This window comes from Colobus angolensis, unplaced genomic scaffold (genome assembly GCF_000951035.1).
Source record: "Colobus angolensis palliatus isolate OR3802 unplaced genomic scaffold, Cang.pa_1.0 Scaffold6, whole genome shotgun sequence".
Classification (NCBI taxonomy): Eukaryota; Metazoa; Chordata; class Mammalia; order Primates; family Cercopithecidae; genus Colobus; species Colobus angolensis.
This window is the reverse complement of record NW_012119598.1, coordinates 17,022,377-17,046,432: the sequence shown is the minus strand read 5'-3', so window position 1 is coordinate 17,046,432 and position 24,056 is coordinate 17,022,377. Positions and strand designations below refer to the sequence as shown.

The 24,056-nt window shown below is 41.4% G+C and overlaps 1 pseudogene; it reads right to left on the bottom strand.

Annotated features, from left to right (window-relative positions):
* LOC105526814 overlaps window positions 1-24,056 on the bottom strand; it is a 35,367-nt pseudogene that overhangs the window by 7,253 nt on the left and 4,058 nt on the right.

The following is a 24,056-nucleotide window of genomic DNA, read 5'->3' as shown; positions in this document are numbered from 1 at the left end:
GAACTTCATCCAAGATGCTTCCAGGCGCTGCTCTAGTTTCAACGGGTAAGTGGCCCAAGTGATGCTTAGTGCAGGTTAACTGACCTTAGATTCTCTCTGGGAAATGCTTTCTTGTCCCTGCTACACCTTTGCCAAGGCAATGGGTGAAAGGGATTCCAGGGCACCGTGGAAATCAAACACCACAAAGAGAAAGAATGGCTGCTTCTTTGCTGTCCTTTGTGTTATGGTTTGAGTGATGGTCCCCAAAGATATGTTGAAGTCCTAACTCCCAGACCCATGAGTGTGACCTTATTTGGAAAGTCTTTGCAGATGTACTCAGGTTAAGATGAGTTCATGTATTAGTCCATTCTCATGCTGCTAACAAAGGCATACCCCAGAATGGGTAATTTATCAAGGAAAGAGGTTTAATTGACTCACAGTTCTGCATGGCTGGGGAAGCCTCAGAAAACTTACAATCACAGCAGAAGGGGAAGCAAACGTGTCCCTCTTCACATGACAGCAGCAAGGAGAAGTGCAGAGCGAAGCTGGGGAAAGCTCCAAATAAAACCATTAGATCTCATGAGAACTCACTCACTATCACGAGAACAGCATGGAGGTAGCTGCCCCCATGATTCAATCACCTCCCACTGGGCCCTTCCTGCAACACGTGGGGATTATGAGAACTACAGTTCAACACAAGATTTGGGTGGGGACACAGCCAAATCATATCTGTTCACGACAGATTAGAATGTGAGATTGAATTCAATGACAGATGTTCTTAAAAGAGAGAAAGCAGACACAGTCATGCACAAGGAAGAAGACCATGTGAAGACAGATGCAGAGACTGGAGTGACGCAGCTACATACCTACCAAGGAATGCCATGGACTGCCAACAGCCCCCAGAAGGTGGGTGAGAAGGAAGCAGATTCTCCCTCAGAATCTCTAGTAGGAACCAACCCTGCCAACAGCTTCATTTCAGACTTCTTGCCCCCAGGACTGTGAGAGACTGTTTCTGTTGTTTTAAGCCATGCAGTTTGTGGTGCTTTGCTATTGCATCCCCAGCAAATGGATACACCCTGCCATGCAGCAAGACAGTAACCATGCTCTGCTTCCTCCCTGTCCTTCCCAGAATAGAGACTGGGAGACAGTGGACAGCGGTAGATCCCTATGATGCTTACTGATTGAAGAGTGGAGTTTGGCCTCTAAAGTCTCTCTCTGATGGACACAAACCACTGCCACAATAGTAGACCCACCATTCCTTGAGTGTGTGCTACATGCCAGGCTTTGGTGTCACATGTGACTGAAGACAACAACCCTGTGGGGTTGCCCAAATCTCACAGAAGAGGAAGCCCAGGCTCAGATTCGGTCACTTGCCCAGGTCACAGAGCTAGAAGATGGAGAAGCTCAGATAGGGATTCCAACTCCACACCTCCACAAAAGACTACTATCTTCTTCTTCTTCCTCCTTTTTTTTTTTTTTTTTGAGACAAGGTCTGGCTCTCTCACCCAGGCTGGAGTGCAATGACACAAACTTGGTTCACTGCAACCTCTGCCTCCCGGGCTTAAGCCATCCTCCCACATCAGCCTCCTGAGTTGCTGGGATTTCAGGCGTGCATGACCATGCCTGGCTAATTGTTTTGTATTTTTTTTTAGAGACGGGGTTTCACTTTTCTGCTCAGGCTGGTCTCGAACTCCTGAGCTCAAGTGATGCACCCACCTCAGCCTCCCAAAATGCTGGGATTACAGGCATGAGCCACTGTGCTAGGTCCAAAACTACTGTCTTCTTAGCAATAGTATTAAAATATTTGATGCCTTGTCACATAGTGGCACAAGGAGTTGTTTTCTGAAGAGGGTGGCAGCCTTTTCCTTAAGTGTCTGGAATTTAACCCAATGATCCATAAAAATGTTTGCCTCAATTCCATTTTTAGGGTATTGCAGAGAAAACGGAAAGGCAGTAAAGGAAACTAGTTGTTGAATTGGGAAAAGCAATAAAGAGGACTCAGAGAGTGGTGGTGACATTTTTACATTTCTTTATTTGGGTGACATTTTAAATTGCATTCATTACATTTTCTGTGAAATGTGAATGATTTAGCTGTAGCACTTAAAACTAATGAACCAAGAGGCTATTTAGTCAGTGAATAAGTGGGGAACAAATAAGTCTAAATCCACATTGAACATTTTAGAGGCTCAACCTTTGCTGTAAATGATCTTGTTTTTCTCTCCAAGCCCCTAGTCTGTCTTGTAAGAACAATCAACTTGACCCACCTCAAAAGGTATGCTTTTGACTCGCAAGACTGCCAAATAAAGTCAAGATAAAAGCCGTATGTAGAGATACGAAGATTGTAAATCTTTGGGCTTAAAGGGGCATCTATTCCTGCACAGTGTGAACCAGTCCATTCACAATATGCCAGCCTCAAACATATATTTTGAAATCAAAAGTAATAAACAACCTCTGAGTGTCCATGCATATGCATGTGGCACTCCTTGCATATTTAATTAACCATGCACGTATGCCTTGCGCAGAAGCTATAGATGTGCCTTTGCTTGTATCTGAACTGTCCCTAATCCAAACAAAGCTGTGAGATAGGTTGAAGCTCAGGACTGTGGGGAAGCCTTGAGCTCCTCTGAGGAGTCTGTCTTTGACTTCACCACACCTCAGGCTGAACATATTTTCTGGAAGGAATTGTGTGGTTTGTTAGCAGCGTCATTCTGAGTACCATCTAGAATACTCACGTGTCAGAGTCCATGGACTGTCTCCCAACCCCCCAGTTCACTTCCTCTTCGTCCTGGGTATAATACTGGACTACCTTTCCCAGTCTCCTTTGCAATTAGGTGTGGCCATGCAACTGAGTTCTAACCCACAGAATGTGAGTGGAAGTGATATGAGCCATTCTGGGCCACAGTTTTTAAGAAGTGGATGTTTCTCCTCCATGTTGTTTTATTTTTTGGCAGATGAATCTAGTTCGAGAGAAGGCCCTAGAGGATGGTGCATCAGAATGTGCAAGGAGCCTGGGTCTCTGAGTCACCAAGTGGAGGAGAACCACTTATCAACCAGGTGCAGACAGTTAAGTGAACAGTGAGCAAGGAACAGACTTCCCTTGTGTTAAGCCATTGAGATATGGGGACGATTTTAAATGTACTTTTTAATCATAATCTAGTTATTCAAAGTGTAGTTCATGAATTGGTGCTGATTTGTGAACAATTTATTACTAGTCCACAATAAGAGAAGCATAGTCGTGAACAATTTATTACTAGTCCACAATAAGAGAAGCATAGTTTCGAGAGTAAAGCATTGAGAAGCTTTTATAATAATTTGATACTACCATTATACCTAAGTGTCATGAGTGGATTCATCTCGTTGAGCAGGGTATAACCGGGTTGACTACTGATGAACTCCTGTAGTGAGTTGCATATGGCACGAGTGACATACTACTTATGGACAGTGAGTGCGATCACAAATTGAAAGTAAAAGTTCCCTATAACTGTGTGAGAAGCACTAGTCTGGCCTACTATAATGAATACAAGCCAGCAACTGAGACTGCTGCAGGTATCTCAACTTTCTGCCTTTTACCTATGGTACCATCCATCTACGGCTAGAAACCTGCTGATGCTACCCCCAAATATTTACTGAATACACGTTCTCCCCATTCCACTGCCTCAGCCTTTGCTTGGGCTCCACCCTCTGTCACAAGGATTATTGCCAATTAACTCTCTGCTGCTTCTCCTTCTCATCCAACCCCAAGACTGTCACCAGACTGATCCCTCTAAATGAAAATCTGACCGGAGCAAATCCTACAAGCAACCCTTCCACAGCTTCCATTGCTTCAAAAATAACTTTGACTTCCAATTGGATATTATCTGAAATTTTAGCGTCATCTATTGCTGCTTTCTCCCTTGCAAATTGTGCTCCAGTGACAGTTGAAATTTCCTGAGTGTGCCATGCTGAATCACGTCTCTGTGCACTTGGGCTTGCTCTTGTCTCTGCCTAGAGTCTTCCTTCCTTCCCTCTAAAACCCAATGAAAGACATCTTCATTCTTTAATGCCAGCTGAAGTCCCCAGAGATCTCCTTTGAGTAATTTCTCCCAAGTAGAATTAAGCCATCTTTTCTCTGTACTTCTCTTACATCTCCTTCCATTATTTTGCTTATCATATAGTACTTACTTTAATTTTTCCTTATCTCACCCCACAAAGCCTTATTTATATGGTGCTGGGCATGGGGTCTGGCCCAACAAAAGGCAGTCTTTCAGTGTTGAATAAAGGAATGAATGAATGAGTAAATGCAGGCAATAATAAACAACTTAACTCATCAACTGGCTTTGCCCTTGCCCTCACTCTTGCCATTTAAGCAAGCAAGGGTCTGTCTCATATTAACTTTCTTCTAGTTTGTAATGTATATGGAAAAACACAGGTAGGTGTTGTTACAGTAAGAGACTTGAAAAAAGAATGGTAACTGGACTCAGCAGCTCTTCATAACACTTTTGTTCATACTTCCATGCTTTGGATTTATGAAGGCGTTAAGTAAGCTTTTTAAATCTTCTGAAGATCTGTGTTAGCACATACTCCTGCTACCAGTGAATTTCTTTTTAATATGGCTTTTGCCATTCCCTTAAAAAAAAAACTACATTCAGGAAGAAATGAGTTGGACATCCACCAGCCTAGTGACAGCTCCCTCTGAATTCATAACATATAATTTTTCCAAGTGTTCTATTTTGAGTACAACCTAAGCCTTCCTCCTCACCACCTTTCTGGAAATTGTTTTGCAGTCTACAAAGAAAATAATCCTTGGACTCAAAAGTTAATAAGCATACAATACAAACTCTAGTACATATTTTGAGACCAGATTCAAACATACTTTTTTTTTTTTTTTTGAGATGGAGTCTCACTCTATCACCCAGGCTGGAGTGCTGTTGTGTCATCTTGGCTCACTGTAACCTACGCTTCCTGAGTTCAAGCTATTGTTGTGCCTCAGCCTCCTGAGTAGCTGGGACCACATGTGAGCACCCCCATGCCTGTCTAATTTTTATATTTTTAGTAGAGATGGAGTTTTACCATGTTGGCCAGGCTGGTCTCGAACTCCTGACCTCAAGTGATCCACCCGCCTCAGCTCCAAAAAGTGCTGGGATTACAGGCATGAGCCACTGCACCGGCCTCAAACATACATTTTGAAATCAAAGGTAATAAACAAAGTGAGGCTCGTGTCTGAAAAGAGATTCAGATATACATTTTAGAAGAAAGGGAGTCATGGTATTTGTTGAACAAAGGGCCTATGCCCTTGAGGGAGTAAAATATCAGAAATATTTTTGTTAACTGTGTTTTAAATATTTATAATATATGATATGTGTTATCAAGTTGTTTTGATTACAGAGGGACTGGTTTCCCTCTTCATCGCCCTGACCCTCAGATGTACAAATGCACATACTTAGTATGGTCATCAGGCTATGATTATACCTTGCCAAGGATTTTCATTATTTACCATCAATGAAAGAGACACCTAAGCGGGGTGGACAAGGAGAGAAGAGGGAAAGGAGGGCCTTCCTCACAGGGAGCAGCAAACTATAACTGTAAGCAAAGGAAAGACTATTTATTGCACACTGCGAAGGGGACCAGTCTGGTGGTTTTCAAGTTCCTGCCAATACTCCTGATGCTGTCCGCCCAGTTCTTCCATACTTTGTCGTGGTCTTGATTCAGTCACTTGTGCATGCCACTTGCTCTCTTAGGCTGACGCTGCCAGCAGGCTTTGGAAACTGTGGTTCCCTCCAGACTTTCTGAGGTCTTAAATGGTATTCAAAATTTGCAGAATAGTCAGCCCCTTTTTTGTTTTTGTTTTTAAGAGTACAATAAAAAAACATTTTAATAAAGTTATTTTTCACTCATCCCAATGTCAATATCTGAAGTGTGGAATATTATAAATTCAGTTGATACTGACCTCACAGATGAAAGCAAACATTCTAAGTACATATGCTATATTTTTAGTAGTTTGTCAACCTTTTAATGGAAGCATATGTATCAGTTTATCTTCCTGACTTGAGAATAAAAGCCTGTTTATACCAAGGGCTGGATTCCTCGGGTTTCTTTTTTTGAACATTTTAGAATACCAGCCTCATTAATGTTTTGGTGGCAGCTTTGATGTGCTGTGGCTTGGTAACTGAAGGTCTTTGGAAGTAGTACAGGGCCAAATTACACTGAGATGCATCTTTCTCTGAGGATGGTCAAGACAATTTCACAGGGCACAGCCCACTGGGACCGAGGTGGCTTTTTTCTGGAGAATCCATGCAGCCGCTCACTTGCCTGGTATAGATATGTTTATGACAGTCCAGTTTTGGTTTGGCAGCCCACACTTTTGCTAAGAAGGGACTTGGAATAGAAGTGATTGTTGATGACAGCAATCTCTGTGCTAGGGGATGGAAGAAGATAGCTGGAAGGAGTTGAAATCTCCTTGAATTTTCTTCAAATTTTGGAATATTTGTATTATACATAATGAGATATCTTGGGGTTAGGACCCAAATCTAAACACAGAATTTATTTATGTTTCATACACACCTCATACACATAGCCTGAAGGTAGTTTTATATAACATCATTTATGATTTTGCATATGAAAGAAGTTTATGTTTTGACTGCAACCTGTCCCAGGAGGTCAGGTGTGGAATTTCCCACTTGTGTGTGGTGTCATGTTAGTGCTCACAAAGTTTCAGATTTTGGAGCTTTTTGGATTAGGGATGTTCAGCCTATAATGGCCTGTTTTGTTACAATCGACTAATAGAGATTTAGGTGGGGCGATACCTGGAGTCTCTTCTGTGACTCCAAGGTGGGTGTTTAACATATTAACAGTTGTTTTATCAATGGCTCCTTAAATTCAAGAGAGGAATGGTCACCTGCCCCATCACCAAGATTCAAGTTGAACACACGACCTGGTCTTCTGTCTACCACCAGGAGCCTGCAGCTCCTGCTCCAGTTGGTAAGTCCCTGAGACATATACCTGTCATTTTCTAACTCTACACCTTTGAACTTGATGGGATTCTAAGAAATGCCATTTTTAAAGATCTTCTGGGGCCAGGCGTGGTGACTCACACCTGTAATCCCAGCACTTTGGGAGGCCAAGACAGATGGATCGCCTGAGGTCAGGAGTTCGAGACCAGCCTGGCCAACATGGTGAAACTGTCTCTACTAAAAATACAAAAAAAAAAAAAAAAATTAGCTGGGCATGGTGATGGGCACCTGTAATCCCAGCTACTCAGGAAGCTAAGGTAGAAGAATTGCTTGAACCTGGGAAGTGGAGGTTGCAGGGAGCCGAGATCACGCCACTGCACGCCAGCCTGGGCAACGAAAGCAAAACTTCATCTCAAAGAAAAGAAGAAAGATCTTTTGGTGGGGAATTCAAGAATTTTTCTTAAAGTAAACCATACTCTCTGTCTTTTAATTCTCTCTCTCTTCTTCTTCTTCTTTTTTTTATTTTTATTTTTGATACAGAGTCTTGCTCTGTTGCCCAGGCTGGAGTGCAATGGCGTGGTCTCAGCTCACTGCAACCTCTGCCTCCTGGGTTCAAGCAATTCTCCTGCCTCGGTCTCCTGAGTAGCTGAGATTACAGGCATGCACCACCTCGCCTGGCTAATTTTTGTTTTTGTTTTGGTAGAGATGGGGTTTCGAGATGTTGGTCAGGCTTGTCTCAAACTTCTGACCTCAGGTGATCCACCTGCCTTGGCCTCCCAAAGTGTTGGGATTACAGGTGTGAGCCACAGTGCCTGGCCCTTAACTCTCTATCTTTTTATATTCAGAGCTCCACATCTTTCAGTAATATAAATACTGCTCATTCCGCATCAGGGCTCACTTTCCTTCCTTCTCTTTCGAGGTTTTAGGGTTACCTTTGAGTTACCTGTGGTCAGCCGAGAAGAAATGAACAATTTATTCTATTCTGAAAGAGCAACATGCATTGAAATTCTGGACCCCGCAACTGATATTTTGCAGCTTGTTCTCCCAATCCCAAGCTCAGAAACAGCTTTCCATTGAGCTCATACAGACCTCTTCTCCTACTGTAAGAGGGTGGGAGTAGGGCTGGGGGTGTTGGTGAATAGTGACTCTTTTCACCAAGGGGCCAGGCACTGTTGTTTATTAATAGCTATGTGGTGAAAAAGCATGACTTAAAAGCTAGGAGAACAAGAACAAAAATTTCTCTGCTCAATCAAAGAGTGTGTTACTGTACAACCAGGGTAGCTGCAGATGGCCCCTAATTCATAAAATGATTGTGTTTTAGCAAACTCAACATATACACATGTGTCAGTAAATTTGGTTTGTCTGGGGCTCCCAGTGGCTTTCTCTCACGAAAAAGGATGAAAGGGAACCTATGGAAGCTTACCGAATCCATAATAATATTAGCTAGCAATAGTTAACACTTAATCTCTTACTCCCTGCAAGGTACAACAACTATTATTATTAGCTATTATTATCACCTCTATATTGCAGAGATAAGACCAGCGTTCCAGGGGTTAGGCAACTGAAGGTCACAGAGCCAGTAAGTGGTAGAGACTTAAATCTGGTAGGCTCTTTGCCATTCTTGTCTACTTACTGCTGGCATAACAGGGTGAAAAGGACAAGGAACACTGGCCTGAAACTGGCCTCAAACATTGGTTTCCTGCAGGAGGGAGACTGACCACTTTGGAAAAACAAAGCAAGAGAGGAAGTGATTTTTATTTCCTGCCCTTATGTGTACAGTAGGCCTTCAGCGAATATCTGAAGAAGTCACCTCCAGTTTTGTGCCTTTTCCTCTCTCCCAGGCAACCTCTAGCGTCAGCAAACCTAGATGACTTCTGGTCCCTGCCGCAAGCAGCTCAACCACCCCAATCACCAGGCTGCCTGTCTTACCATCAAGTCCCACTCCTAATCCTATGGAAACAGCCAGGCCATTCATTCAGTCAGTTCGTATTTATTATACTACATGTCTACTGTGTGCTTTGTTAATGCCTGGGAATGCAGCAATGAACAAGAGACCTTGTTTCTACCCTCACTAAGCAAGAAAACAAAGATATACATAGGAATTACCATCTGTGTTTTGTTCAAGAAGAGAAAGCAAACCTGGATGTTCAATAAAAAGATTAAAATTAAGATCAGCTAAATGATGAGGGATTCATATTATAGAATATAATGCACCCATTGAAATGATTATATGGGTTATACAGAAAAACTTACTGCCGTGGAAATACATCTATGTTCTATGAATTGAAAATAGTTAATACAAATAGTGTATTTGGGGTAAAAATATAACAAGACATAGATAAGCACTAACAACAACAACAACAAAAAATAAACTAAAAGGGGTCTCACTATGCTGCCCAGGCTGGTCTTGAACTCCTGGCTCAAGCAATCCACTTGCTTTGGTCTCCCAAAATGCTGGGATTACAGGCATGAACCACCATGCCCAGGTGAATTTTTTCCTTATATGGCTTTGCCTTACTTGAGGTGAAAACTTTATGGTGTCATTCTACTGATAAGTCTCTTGAGTCAGAAGCACCATTTCACTGATAGGTTTACACTTACCAGTTTTTCCTTCTTTCATTAGTATAATAAGCAAGTCAATCATTTGAATGTAATTAAATATCAATATTCAACAGGAATATTAGTTTGAATGACATGTAATAACAACATTCAACAGGAATATTAGTTTGAATGACGTGTAACGTTTTAGGTCACCAACAGTTATTAATGACAATTTCTTTTTCTTCTTTTTCTTTTAGCCTTTAGGATTCAAATAAGAAAGTCTGCCTTTGCCAGAAAGCAGGGACGATGCAACCTTCTTCAAGGCCAGCCCCGGGCAGATTCTTTAGACCTGAGGTCAAACTGTAAAATGAACAATTATCTTTCCTGCTGGCCAGGCACCCCCTGAAGTCCTGCCCTACCCTGATCTCTGAGCATGTCACCTGCCCTGGACACACTGCTTTGGTAAAAGAAGCACCTCATTGTTATCAACACCCACCAGACAGCACTGCAAGCTAGTTTTCCATTCATTTCAGACTACTCTCCGTATCTGTCCCGTTGAGGTAGACTTATTTCTGTTCTAATGAAATTGAGTCAGAAATGAATTTTTAAAATTCTGGGGGGATTAATAACTTATTTCTCTTGAACAAAGTTTTGATCCCAGTTTTTATTTATCTGTGTAAAGTAAATAATTGCAGTACAGATCTGTAGAACTGCTTCTGTTTGCTCCAAATATCTGGCCAGAGTTTGTCTAGTGCCTGTTAAGTAGCCAAGGAGGGAAATCTTCCCAAGCAGGTAGGCATAAAAGCCAGCTGAAATGGCTGAGGAATGCTCTGCTAAATCCATGCAGGGCCCTTTGTGCCAGGCCCTTGGTCACTCATCAGGTGCCCATCTCAGCCTCACACCTGGCCTATGGCATCTCCAAAGCCTCTGCTGGGGCTTTGGGTGCCTCATTGCCGGGTCAGTCAGAGCGATCATGTTGCCTGCTCATGACATTGCCTCCAGGTTCTCAAACAACCTAGGATCCCAGTTAGTGAGCGAGCACATCCAGGACTGGCCTCTGCCAGTTCCCAGCATGCCAGGATCCAGTATAGTTAGATAGCTATTACACATTTATGATGTTATTTTCACTCGAGTTACCTTGAACATTGGCTTGTTCATGAGTTATTTTGCAAATGCAGAATGAACCTCAGTGTACATATCAATGTGCATGATAGGAAAGCAATGCAGTATAGTTCAGAAGCAACCACCATACAAAGATACTAGCATCAAGACATTTTCTTCCCTGACTATATAGTGATTGATAGCTCCTGAGATCAACAGACCCAATTTGTAATTCTCATAAAAATTACACATACACACACACACACACACCCTATCTGGTTTTACTTGTTTGTCTAGTTTTGGAAAGAATTTTAGATAAAGGAAAACTTTATTCTAACAGTCCACATTTGCCCATATAAGTTTCTATTTCTTATTTGGGAAAAATTGCCATTTCCAAAAATAAGTACAAGGGAGACTGACATAAATTTCCAAATACCTCCATGAATATCTTATATTCCATGTAAGGTAATTTTGAGCTCTTCCCCAGCAACAAGTTATTATGTACAAGAAGAAGACACACTGTTTATAATGTATTTTCCACCAAAGAGCTGAAAGCAGTTTACAGGCATGACCTCATTTGGTTTTATAACAGTCTGTAAGACTGAAACAGACTGTATTTTTTTATATGTTTAGGTAACAGATATTGAAGTCATCAAATTGACACCCCCACACCAAGTCACTATATTACATACTATATTGGAAACAAGAATCTCTGTATGACTCCAAACGTCTGAGTTTATGTTAGCTAGCCAAGATTGCAAGTGGCTGAACATCAAACTACAGCAACAGCCAACTTAAATTACAACACACCAGTGTAAATAAGGAGGCCATGAGTAATATGCTTTGTACAGCAAACCCTTACACTCAGTTTGAGAGGATCACTACATTCTGCTGCATTCAAGGATACTGATGTCGTTTGACTATCCCCCCAGCATCTCATGTTGAATTGTAATCCCCAGTGTTGGAGGTGGGGCCTGGTGGGAGGTGTTTGGGTCATCAGGGCAGATCCTTCATGGCTTGGTGCTGTCCTCTTGTTAGTGAGTGAATCCTTGCGAGATCTGGTTGTTGTAAACTGTGGCACCTCCTCCTACCACTGGCTCTCTTCTCCTTGCTCTTGCTTTCGCCATATGAAGTCCCCATTCCCCTTTATCTTCCACCATGATTTTTAAGCTTCCTGAGGCTTCCCTAGAAGCAGATGCTGGTGCCGTGCTTCCTGTACACCCTGCAGACTCGTCATCAGTCCAACCTCTTTTTTTTTTTTTTCTTTTGAAATAGAGTTTCGTTCCTGTTGCCCAGACTGGAGTGCAATGACGTATCCCAGCTCACCACAACCTCCACCTCTCGAGTTCAAATGATTCTCTTGCTTCAGCCTCCCAAGTAGCTGGGATTATAGGCATGTGCCATCATGGCCAGCTAATTTAGCATTTTAAGTAGAGACAGGGTTTCTCCATTTTGGTCAGGCTGGTCTTGAACTCCCGACCTCAGGTGATCCACCCGTCTCAGCGTCCCAAAGCGCTGGGATTATAGGTGTGAGCCACCGCGCCTGGCCTAAACCTCTTTTCTTATAAATTACCCAGCTCAGGTATTTCTTTATAGCAATACAAGAATGGCCCAACATAGATTTATAGGAAAACACTGACATTATGAAGTAATTCCTTATCTCATGAAAGGGAGGCCTACTGATTACAACCACAGAGGTGAAGGTATTAATATCTGCTTTTCCTGTTTAGTGATCATTCATATTTTGTAAGTACTTATTGAGTATCCACAACTATATCTCCTCCTGTGCCTGAATACAGAGCTGACATTGCGCCGGATGGCAGTACAGAAAAATGTGAACTCTCTCTGGGTGTTACAGATTGACTAGATGATAGAGTCCTGGTAGTATTCAAAACGTTTTCCCACTAGCATATGCAAACCCCATCTGCATGTGGATTACATTCAAATGTGTCCAATGCACCATCTTCATTGTACCCTGTGGCTGTGGAGCATGGTGGTCGTGGGTACTGATTCTAATGACAGACTGCCTGGGTTCAAATTCCAGCTCCACGGCTTACCAAATGTGGGGCTTTCAGCAAGTTACTTAAAGTCAATTTTTTCATCTGCAAAGTGGGGCTTTGCAGATGCAAAAACTATCTACCTACCTTTTTTTTTCTTAACCTACCTCAGAAGGTAAATATGAGTTATTAAGTGTAAAGTGCTTACAATATAATACCTCACACACAATAAGTGCTACGTGAGTGTTGGCCATATTGTTCTACTCCCCCAGAGGACCCAATGCAAAAACACGGTGGAGTCAAGAGGCTGTTGAGAGATGCATAGTGAGACTGCAGAGAAGACAATAAATACATGAGACAAAAATGTGATAAAAATAACGAAGAAGTTTTTATCATTTTTTAAGGCAATGAAAATTAGGAATGAGTTCTTCAAAGCAATGAAAATCTCAACTGAAGCTGATGAGCTTTTTCCCATAACCTAAGTAGAAAAGAGAGTCTGAACCTGATATGAAAAGGTACATATGCATAGATAGATAATAGTGTTTTGCACTGAAAAAGCATTTTAATAACTTAATTACCTTAGACGGGTCATTTAAAAAAATTTATGTTTCTTTTTCCTCATCAGCTCAACAGAAGGTTTCTACATATTTGAAGCTGAGGAGAGAGCTTGGAGATCTTTCACACAAGAAGTAATCAATATAAATTTGATGCACACATGAATGCATACATTCATCTATACTCGTATTTAAAAGAAACAACCTTCTGGCAAGTACTACATTCATTTTATTTCATTTCAACATACACTTATGAAACAGCTGTACTTCTCCAGGTGTTGGGTAAGATGGCGGGAAGACAAAGATGAGTGTGCCAAACTCTGTGGCCTTACAGAATTCACAGTCCAAAGGAAAAGGTAAAACCTGAAGTACACTAATCCTTGTGCACTAACCAGAGACAAAGTACAGGATTGCGAGAGATAGGGCTTCTGTTAAAGACACGGCCCAAACTGAATCAAAATTCAGTTTGATTTTCCTCATGGTAGAGTGCAGAGGACGGGGACAAGGGCCAGAGGAATAGGATGCAGAGAAGCCCCACTCGGTGGGCATTCCCTGAGCCTGAAGAAGGTTAAATGAATTCTCTCAGCAGGTCTGCTACACGCACTCAGTGACCACTGTACATACCACTGTGTGCAGTTCACAGTGGAGAAATTGGCAACTCAGAAAGGGAAAAATCTCTTGGCCCTGGTCAAGTAGCTAGTGACAGGCAGATCCAGTTTCCACTTGTTTCTGTCCCACCCCAGAGCCCTTGACACCATCCTACAGTGTCACATCCATGCAGCGCAAAATCCTTTCTAGCCACACCAGGTCATCTGGACAGCCAGGCTCCAACGGGTTTGAGCTAAGTCTTAAAGCTGTCACCTGACCAATCATTCAGGAAGAAATATTCAGGGGGAGGAATGGAAGATGATCAAAGGCTAGAAACTGATAACTGTTTCCCAATAAATGCTTATTTGTACTCAACCCTTTTCTTTATTTTTACTTTTAGAGGCAGGGTTTCTCTCTGTTGCCCAAGATGGAGGGCAGTGGCACAAGAGTAGCTCACTGTAGCCTCAAACTCCTGGGCTCAAGCAATCCTCCTATGTCAGACTCCCAGATAGCTAAGACTATAGGTATGCCCCAACATGCCTGGCTAATTTTTTAAGAAAGATTTTTTCAGAGATGGGGTGTTCCTTTCTCGCCCAGGCTGGTCTCAAACTCCTGGGCTTAAGTAATCCTCCTGTCTCAGCCTCCCAATGTGCTGGGTTCATATGTGTGAACCACCATGCCTGCCCTCAATGGTTTTCATAAACACATCTGAGCAAAGAGGTAAAACCCAGCCACCCAATTGCAATAATACACCATCCTTGGTTAAAAAGTAGATAGGATGTTTGAGTTCTGCAAATGTCAACTCGAAAAAATACTAAGACGATGTCATAGTATTTTTGTCTTGATACTTACAAGTTAGGCTTAAGTGAAATATTCACTATTTTTTTAAACAGGAAGAGAAGAAATCAATAAATTAGTGGCAGTTTTGCCTGCCAAAACATAGTCATTCTGAAAAGAAGAGAATTCCTGTTTTCTGGGTTGAACACACGCTCAGTGCCAAGATGGTGAAATCTAATCTTCCTTTCAATCTCTTGCCCTACTGTTTTTTCTAAGTTATATTTATTTACTTCTTGTTTTCAGTGCATATCAAAATAATTCAGAAAGCCAACCATCTTAATAAAGAGATTAAATACAACCTAATACAACCATCCTAAATAAAGAGTTTTAATAAAGAAATAAGTTTATTGTCCTAGTAATAACTTATTTATAATGATAAAAATCATAAGCATACACAGTGGAGTTATGATGGAGGTACAGAGAATAATGAAAATACCTAGGCAAAATTGAAGTGTGTGTATTTATAACACTGAATCACATAGGCATTTATACTGCTAATGTGATAATAATCACTATTCATTTGATTCATCTATTAGAACGTGAAGGTGGTAAAAAATTTCTTTCCAAAGTTAGAATAACTTTGGTTGGCTATCTTCCTCAATTCAATCACCTGGTTAATTGATCAGATCTTCATTTTACGTTGGGTTGTTGAAACATAAGTTTAAACCCTCCGAAGGGGGCCTTCCAGTCACTATCCTAACTTTAGAGCTTGTATTAGTCCATCTTCATACTGCTGTGAAGCAATACCCGAGATTGAGTAACTTATGAAGAAACAGAGGTTTAATAGACTCAGTTCCACATGACTGAGGAGGCCTCACAATCATGGTGGAAGGTGAAGGAAGAGCAAAGGCATGTCTTACATGGCAGCAGGCAAGAGAGCTTGTGCAGGGGAACTGCCCTTTATAAAACCATCAGATCTCGTGAGACTTATTCACTATCATGAGAACAGCACAGGCAAGACCGGCCTCTGTGATTCAATTATGTCCCATGGGGTCCCTCCCATGGCACATGGAGATTATGGGAGCTACAATTCAATATGAGATTTGGGCGGGGAAATAGCCAAACCATATCAGAGCTTTCTATCCAATGCAGTCAGGCTAGTGGGAGTTGGAAAGAGGCGCTTGTATCCACAACACAGCATTGCTAGAGCTGCCCGATACCTGAAGGAGTGAGTCAAGGCCAGTGTTGACTTAGATTTCTTTAACATCCTTCTTCCTAGGATCTTAGGAGTGCAAACCAACTCACATAAATTAGATTCTCCCAGTATTTAAGCGTTGCTTTAAGAGTACTACAAGGCACATTCAGACTTTTAAGGTACCCCAGTGACCAGAACAGTGGCAAACACACAGTTGGCATTGATTAAATAGTGGCCGAATAAACAGATGAATGAATGAATGAATTTATAAATATTTAAACCCACATCATTAAATATTTATTAGAAATACAAAAGCACTTTCTGAAGTTTTTGTTAAACAAAGAAACTGGATTCATTAAATCCATTATGTTTAAAGAATCCTAGTGTAATATAAAGAAATAAATAGATTCATTCTTATCATTTTTCAAATTTCTCACAGTGACTAGCCAGAGTAATTCCAGAGTAAACAGAAACAGAACTGAGACTCCTGCCTGTGAGGACAGATTTCACAGGCTACTTCTGCATGGTTCATTAAGTTATAATTTGTGAAACTAGCAAGAGAAGAGCCTAAAGAAAACACAAAAAGAAAACGAATGATTTATTTGATCTACCTTTTGGGTTCCCAGCTCTCTATTATTGATTCTTGATTATCTGAGTTAAATTGAGCAAGGAATAAACAAATCCCAGGCAATATTATATTCATTTTAGCCAACTAATTAAACTACTCATCAACCATTTGTCAGAGCTGCAATGCAAGGAAAAGCTACTCATCAACCTTTCATTAATTTAATTGTTAAATTGACTCTTTGAGTTTCATCTCTCTACTCTTAGAACAATGTGGCCCAGAAAGGCCAGAGAATAACAAAATAGAAAAGCAAGATGTCCAAGTAGTCTACACACTGGATAATTGTCCTGTTAATAATTACAGTTTAGGGGAGCTCTAGAGTTGGTATAAGAACACCTCTGTGGTAGGATGAAAAGTGGCCTCCCAAAAATATCTACATCCTAATCCTTGGAACCTGTGAATGTTACCTGAATTGGTAAGAAAAAGGGGGCTTTGCAGATGTGATTAAGGATCTTGAGGTCATGAGATGGTCCTGGGCTATGCAGGTGGCTCTAAGTGCAATGACCTGTATCCTCATAAAAAGGAAGCAGAAAGAGATCTGACATAAGAAAAGAAGGAAATGTGAAGATGGAGCAAAGAGAGACTCAATAATGTTGACCTGGATGATGGGAGTGATGTGGCCACAAGCCAAGGAATACTAAAGCCACCAAAAGCTGAAAGAGGCCAGGAATGGATCCTGCCTTAGAGCCTCAGGATGGAGTGTAGCCCAGCAAACACCCTGATTTTGGCCCAGTGATACTGATTTTGGACTTCTGGAGTCCAAAATTGTGAGAGAATAAATTTCTGTTGTTTAAGGCACTAAGTTTGCAGTAACGTTACAACAAATGTATTTCTATCCATAGGAAACCAATACAACATCTATTTAGAATTCTAGTTGATGTGTATGTGTGTGGGTATGTGCGCACGTGTGTGTATTCTAGCTGGCATGTGCTTTTGTAGAGAAGAAGGGGATCTTATAGACTGGGTTTAAATTATAATGATAATGAAGACTTATCCAACTTACTGTTCCTCCTGACTCTCAACTACAGCAACCTTTGGAAATGTGGTTTCAAGGAGGCATAGTCTTTCTTCTATATCTGATACCTTTTCTATTGGGTAAATTACCCGTATGAAGGTCACACAGCAAATTAGAACATTTTGCAGTGATAATAAATGCCACTTTCTCCATCACCTAAAGCTAAAAGGGAAATAACATCCAAAATGAGAAACTCTTCTGTGACTTTGAGATTCTTATTTTTTGATTGATGTGTGCTCTAAGGAGTGTGTGTGCGTACATCTGTGCGTGTGTTGGGACATGGTTGGAAATACCATATTCATGAGAAGCCGTAGACTGCTTTCCACATAGAGCCAGCTCTGGGTAGTATGCTTGGGAGGCTTGGAGAACATTCATTTCTTGTCACTCAACAAAAATTCATCAGCATTTTCTCTAATCATACAACTTGCCTGAGTGCCACAGGGGATGAAAAGATGTAAAGCATATTTATTGGCCTCAAGGTATATATGACACAGTTGGGTTGAAAATTCATCCAAATAAAAAGGGAAGTAACAGCAAAATACAGCCATATGAGAAAAGCTATAAGCCACGTGGCTGATTTCTTTCCTGAGATACTGTTACTTTGAGCTTTGTTTTCTGTATTTCCACTCTTCCACCCGTTTCAAACAAAGAGCGGGACTGTTTCTATTCCTTGCATTGCAGAGCTGACAGCATTCCCGCAGTTTGCAAAAACCTAAGCTCATTGCACACATTATTGTTATGGACTGAGTGTTTGTGTCTCCCTGAAATTCATGTGTTGAATCTGTAACCCCTTATGATGATATTTAGAAGTGGAGCTTTTGGGAGATAAGCAGGTTTAGATGTGGTCATGGGAATGGGATCCTTATGATGGTATTAGTGCCCTGAGAAGAAGAGGAAGAGAGCTCTCTTTGCCACCCAGGTCAGGCCAGATGAGCACAGAGCGAGAAGGTGGTTGTCTCCAAGCCAGGATGAAGGCCCTTGCAAAGAACTGAATAAGCCAGCACCTTGATCTTGGACTTCCTAGCTTCCAAAACTGTGAGAAAGAGATGTTTTTTCTTGAAGCCACCCAGGCTATGGGACTCTGTTATAGCAGCCTAGATGGACTCATACAACTATAGCGATCCCTGAGGTGGGAAGATTAAAGCATTATCTTAGAAATTAGAAGAGGAGAGAGTCGGTGATTTTTCCCAAGTAGAGAGGAGATAGACGTCCTGGGAGTGGCTACCTCTTGGGTAAAGTCCCAGGAAGGTGAAAGGCCTAAGAGGGAAATGGCTGAATTTTGGGTCTAGAGAGGCTGAACTGTAGCCCTGGGATGTCAGCCAAGGCAAAGATGCCTTCTCCTCACTCTCCGTCTGAAAGAAGCAAGAGTTCATGTGATTTCCCAGGCTTTGACTCTGAAGACCTCAGTGCTGACTGTGATGGACTGGAGCATAGAGGCTTCTGCTCCTTTTTTCTGTGGTCCCTAAAAGCATTGTATACTCCCAGGGACAGAGGGAGAAACCTGTCATGGCTGAGATGGGACTTCCACCTACTCGGTGACATAGAAGCTCAGAGTCTAGGTTAAGTTGATTCAAGCAGAGTAAAGAATGGATTCAAGCAGAGTAAAGAATGGTGATACTTGGCACACTTTGGTTTAGGGACACAAGTGTCTACCTGCGTCAATAGTCCATCCCACTAGACGCCCCATGATCCAGCTTCCTTCCTTTCCCCAGTGTTCTGCAATCCTACCCCAGATCCAGCAGCTTGGGTCTAACTGCAGATCTAACTTCTTCCCCAGATTGAACACACCTTTCAAGACTTTGCTAGAATCCCCTCTCCTTAAGAAGGCTTCCTAGACACTCTCAGTCAGAATGAATCTCTTCTTTCTGCACACTCAACATTTTCTGTTTCTATTTTTCATTTACCACTACTTGCCTCATACGGTGTAAATGTCCGACGTGTGCCCTTCAGTAGATTATGAATTCTGGGGCCTGGAGAGCTTCTCTGTTGGATTTGTCCTTTGGCCCTCTCTTCACGTTGGAGCCCGTGACCTTCTCACTCCTCACTGCCTACCCCAGCATCCAGGACGGTGTCTTAACCTTAGAGCATTTTCAGTACAGATGTTCCTCGACTTAACCATGTCCTAATAAACCCATCTGAAGTTGAAATCATTGTAGGTCGAAAACGCATTTAATACACCTAACCAACTGAGCATCATAGCTTAGCCCAGCCTCCCTGATATGTGCTCAGGACACTTACATTAGCCTAAAGCTGGGCAAAATCATGGGCAGCACAGCCTGCTGTAGAATATCAGGTGTTTACCTTCGTGACTGAGTGACTGATTGGGAGCTGCCACTGCCTAGCTACATGAGACAATGTTGTACCACATATTGCTAGCCTGGAAAAAGATCAAAATTCAAAATTCAAAGTATGGCTTCTACTGAATGCATATTGTTTTTGCACCATCATAAAGTTGAAAAGTCTTTGAGTCAAGACTGTCTGTGTTTGTTAAATTTCATCCAATTGCAGGGTGTAGTCAATCAGAGGAGGCAGAGACATAGCTGAAATGAAGTAATCACAGCACACTTCTTGGAGAAGGCAGACCTTAATTTGAATCTCCAAAAAGAGGTTTGTTTTTCTAAACCATGGGTAATACTTTGCAAACAGGGTAGCGCTCTAGAGGCCCGAAAAAGATAGGGGAATTACCAATAACCTTCCTTACCGAAAAGGAGTGATTCATCATAGAAAAATATCTGACTGAACAAGTTCTTTTCGTACATAAAAGAAAAAGTCATTAACTTGGGCTTCATTAATCCAGAGTTTAAAGTATTATTAATAATAATATCCAACATTTGAATAGTGTCTCTCTGTCAACAGAACAGTAAGCAAAATACTAATGTATATTAATCCTATTTCATCCTAACACAATCTTTTGAGGTATCTTGCAATCCCAATCTGAGGAAGAAATAAGATCAGGGAGGGTAAATAATTTGATTTCTACTCAGGTCTTGTTTTCATTTTTTTCCCTCACTAAACCACATTGATAGAAAAAAAATCATCAAATTAGAGTTAAAAATCATTTAGTTGGCCGGGTGCGGTGGCTCAAGCCTGTAATCCCAGCACTTTGGGAGGCCGAGACGGGCAGGTCACGAGGTCAGGAGATCGAGACCATTCTGGCTAACATGGTGAAACCCCGTCTCTACTAAAAAATACAAAAAACTAGCCGGGCGATGTGGCGGGCGCCTGTAGTCCCAGCTGCTTGGGAGGCTGAGGCAGGAGAATGGCGTAAACCCAGGAGGCGGAGCTTGCAGTGAGCTGAGATCCGGTCACTGCACTCCAGCCTGGGCGGCAGAGCGAGACTCCATCTCAAAAAAAAAAAAAAAAAAAAATCATTTAGTTACAGACCCATTGTCTCCCTTTAAATCTTGACTATAAAGTGGTAAAGTTGAAATCAACCTTTGTTGAGCAAATTAAAAGTGTAAAAAAGATTAAACGGAAAATTTTACAATCACTTAAATGAACAAACTGGGGAGTTTTGCTATAGAAGCAGGATTGTTAAGGAATAAAAATAAATCAGGAGTATTGGTGAGCTGATAATAAACCAGTGGCATTAGTGTAATAATAACAAACCCGTGTAATGGAGAATATTAATTAGTCAGTGAACTGTGATCATTACACTTCTTCCTTGTTTATTTGCTAAAGAAAATCCTCAAAGGACCTTTATCTGACACTGCTTGATTGGCCTAATTTGAGTTTTCTATATACTTGAAAGCAATAAAATTGTATTTCTTTAAAGTGGAGTCCATAGCTCAAACTTTTTATTGCTTTACTCTGGTCTCACACCCAGTTAGTTAAACAAAATAGTGACACTTGATTATATTCCTTTGTTTGACTTTGCTCTGAGACAGCAATGTACAGGCACCTGACTTTATCAGGAAAAGTCTAAATCCTTGACTTTCATGGAAAAATAAAGACTCTCTGCCCCATGCAACAGAACTGAACTATGTAATCACTTTTTTTTCTAAAGAAATTTCAAGGGCCAAGAACATCACATGCCATGAATTATAAAAGAGCCAAATCTTGGTTTTATAAGATTTCAGGACAAAGCACAGAAGGGCAAAGAGTATTGTGAAAGCTGAAATAAAAGCCTTGATTATGTGAAAGGGCTTTTTATGGAGGGGGATATTTTGGCTTTTAGAATCTGTCTTTTCTGAAGGTTTTTGTGAAGCATAAAAATGAAACACAATTCCTTGTGTGAACTTACAGAAGGTAATTGAGCAGAAATGATGACTCTCTTTAGCATTTGGTCCTCTGGTATATGCTGGGCCCCTCCCTTACCTCAGATGGCTATGCCAGCCTTACAGAGCAGTTATTAAAATCCAATTTTCTTGGAAGACTTGATTTTTATGATTATTATCATCATCCCTTTGCATGCTTTGCACACTGGACTTCTTGGGATAACTTTTCTTGAAAAGAGACTTAAGTGTACTCATCTTGCCTCGGGAAATGGTGAAGCTAGGTCATAACTGTTACCACTTCTGTAGGAGGGAATATTCTTTTTTTAAAAAAAATTTAGATTCAAGGGGTGCATGGGCAGGTTTGTTACATGAGCTTATTGTGTAATGCTGAAGTTTGGGGTGTGACTGATCTTGTCACTCAAGTAAGGAGCATAGTACCTGTTAGGTAGGTTTGCAACCCCTGCTCCTGTCCCCACCTCCCCTCTTTTGGAGTCCCCAGTGTCTGCTGTTTCCATCTTTATGTCCATGCGTACCCAATGTCTAGCTCCCCTATAAGTGAGAGCATGTGGTATTTGGTTTTCTGTTTCTGTGTTTAATTCACTTAGGATAATGACCTCCAGCTGCATCCACATTGCTGCAAAGGACATGATTTCATTCTTTGTATGGCTGCGTAGTAGTCCATGCTGTATATGTACTGCATTTTCTTTATCCAGTCCACTGTTGATAGGCACCTAGGTTGATCTCATGACTTTGCCACTGTGAATAGTGCTGTGAGGAACATACATATGCATGTGTATTTTGGTAGAATGATTTATTTTCCTTTGGGTGTATATCCATTAATGAGATTGATTGCTGGGTCGAATGGTAATTCTATTTTTAGTTCTTTGAGAAATCTGCAAACTTCTTTCCATAGGGCCTGAACTAATTTACAATCTGCAGGAAGAAATACTCTTGCCTCTCCTTTTATATAAGAGAGAAAAGAGAAAATATAAAAATCTCCTTACCTGTTGCCTGGAGAGTTTGACCTGCAGTTTGCAAAGATTTTTGCAATCGTGGTAACAGACTTTGCATGAGCAAAGGTGAAGACCAAGATGTAGCTGAATAATTGCCTTGCCAACCTTGCACCAACAAAAATATGTCCAGAGCACTCCCATGGAGTGCTTTATCAGTCTGGGCAGCATAGAAATTCCCTGAACACAGAGGCAGAAGCTAATAGAGGAGACCTTAGTCTGTGCTATATGACTGTCTAATGCCCATCATTGACTCCCTAGAAAGCATCTTGTCACCTCTGAATCCTCAAGTCCATCCATACAGTGTACTTGCAGCGTACCCTCTTCCTTCGGTCCCCATTTGCTGATCTCCAATAGAAGATAAAATGCCCCAGACAGTGTACCATCTCTTCTAGACCCTTCTAGATACATACTTCCCATATTTTAATGTACTTTTGGATCCTCTAGGTAACTTACTGCAATTCAGATGGACCAGGTCTGGGCTGGGGCCTAAAATTCTGCATTTCTAACAAGGTCTCACGGGTGATGCTGGTGCTGTTGGTCCCTGGAGCTCACTTTGAGGAACAAGCTTCTAGACAAGCTGACCCTTATTGTTCACTTCCTCCCTTTGCAATTATTAAACAATTTATTCTAAATTTAGATAGTTTGGTTTCCTTTTTCAGAGCCTAGTGTCCCATGAGCACATGCTGTGGAATTGATAAAATCTGGTTAGTCTTGAATCTCAGTCTCTTTATCTGTAAAATGGGCAGTGGTTGTCACTGTGCATAGAATAAGGGTGAAGAAAAGCTCAGAGAGTGCTTATGAATATAAACTGTCAAGTGCTTTGTAGATATCAGTTAATCTGTAATATCTCCTAACTGTATGAGAGGGGAGCATCTAATACCAGAACTTCGTCTGTGTCCCCCACAAGGGAGGATAAGTTGATAATATTGTTGGGTGTATTTGGGCTTCCTTGGGCAGTATTTTACTAATGGGTGGGGTTAGTGTGAGTCAAAGACAAATGCACACGTTCTATCTTCTTACTCTGTGTTTCTTGTCTTAGACCTAGGCAAGAACTGACTCCTGGGGGACAGCCCAGCCCTGACCATTCCTTCCATTTATGTTCTCTGTCCTCTTGCAAGTAGCGGTGAGTAATTTTCTCTGCAGAACTGGCTTGCTCTGTTGAGCTTTCTCCCTGTACTTCTCATCTAAGTATGCTTTGCACAAGATTTAAAATCTAGAGGGACTTAGAGGAGCTGGTGAAGCAGATATCCATTTCCTCGGAGCCTTGTCTTAGGTTCAAGCTCTTCTGAATCGATTAATAAAGGAACACTTAGTTTCTGGGTCCCCAGCCGTAATAACAATAGTAACAAAACAATAGCCATAATTTAAACTCCAGATTTGCTCATCTGTTGTGTGGCATTGAAGAGCACTCTAGGTATCCATAGCATAGACCTTTGATGGAGAGTTTTTTTTCTTTTCTTTTTTTTTTTTTTTTTTTGGAGATGGAGTCTCACTCTTGTTGCCCAGCCCAGAGTGCAATGGCGCA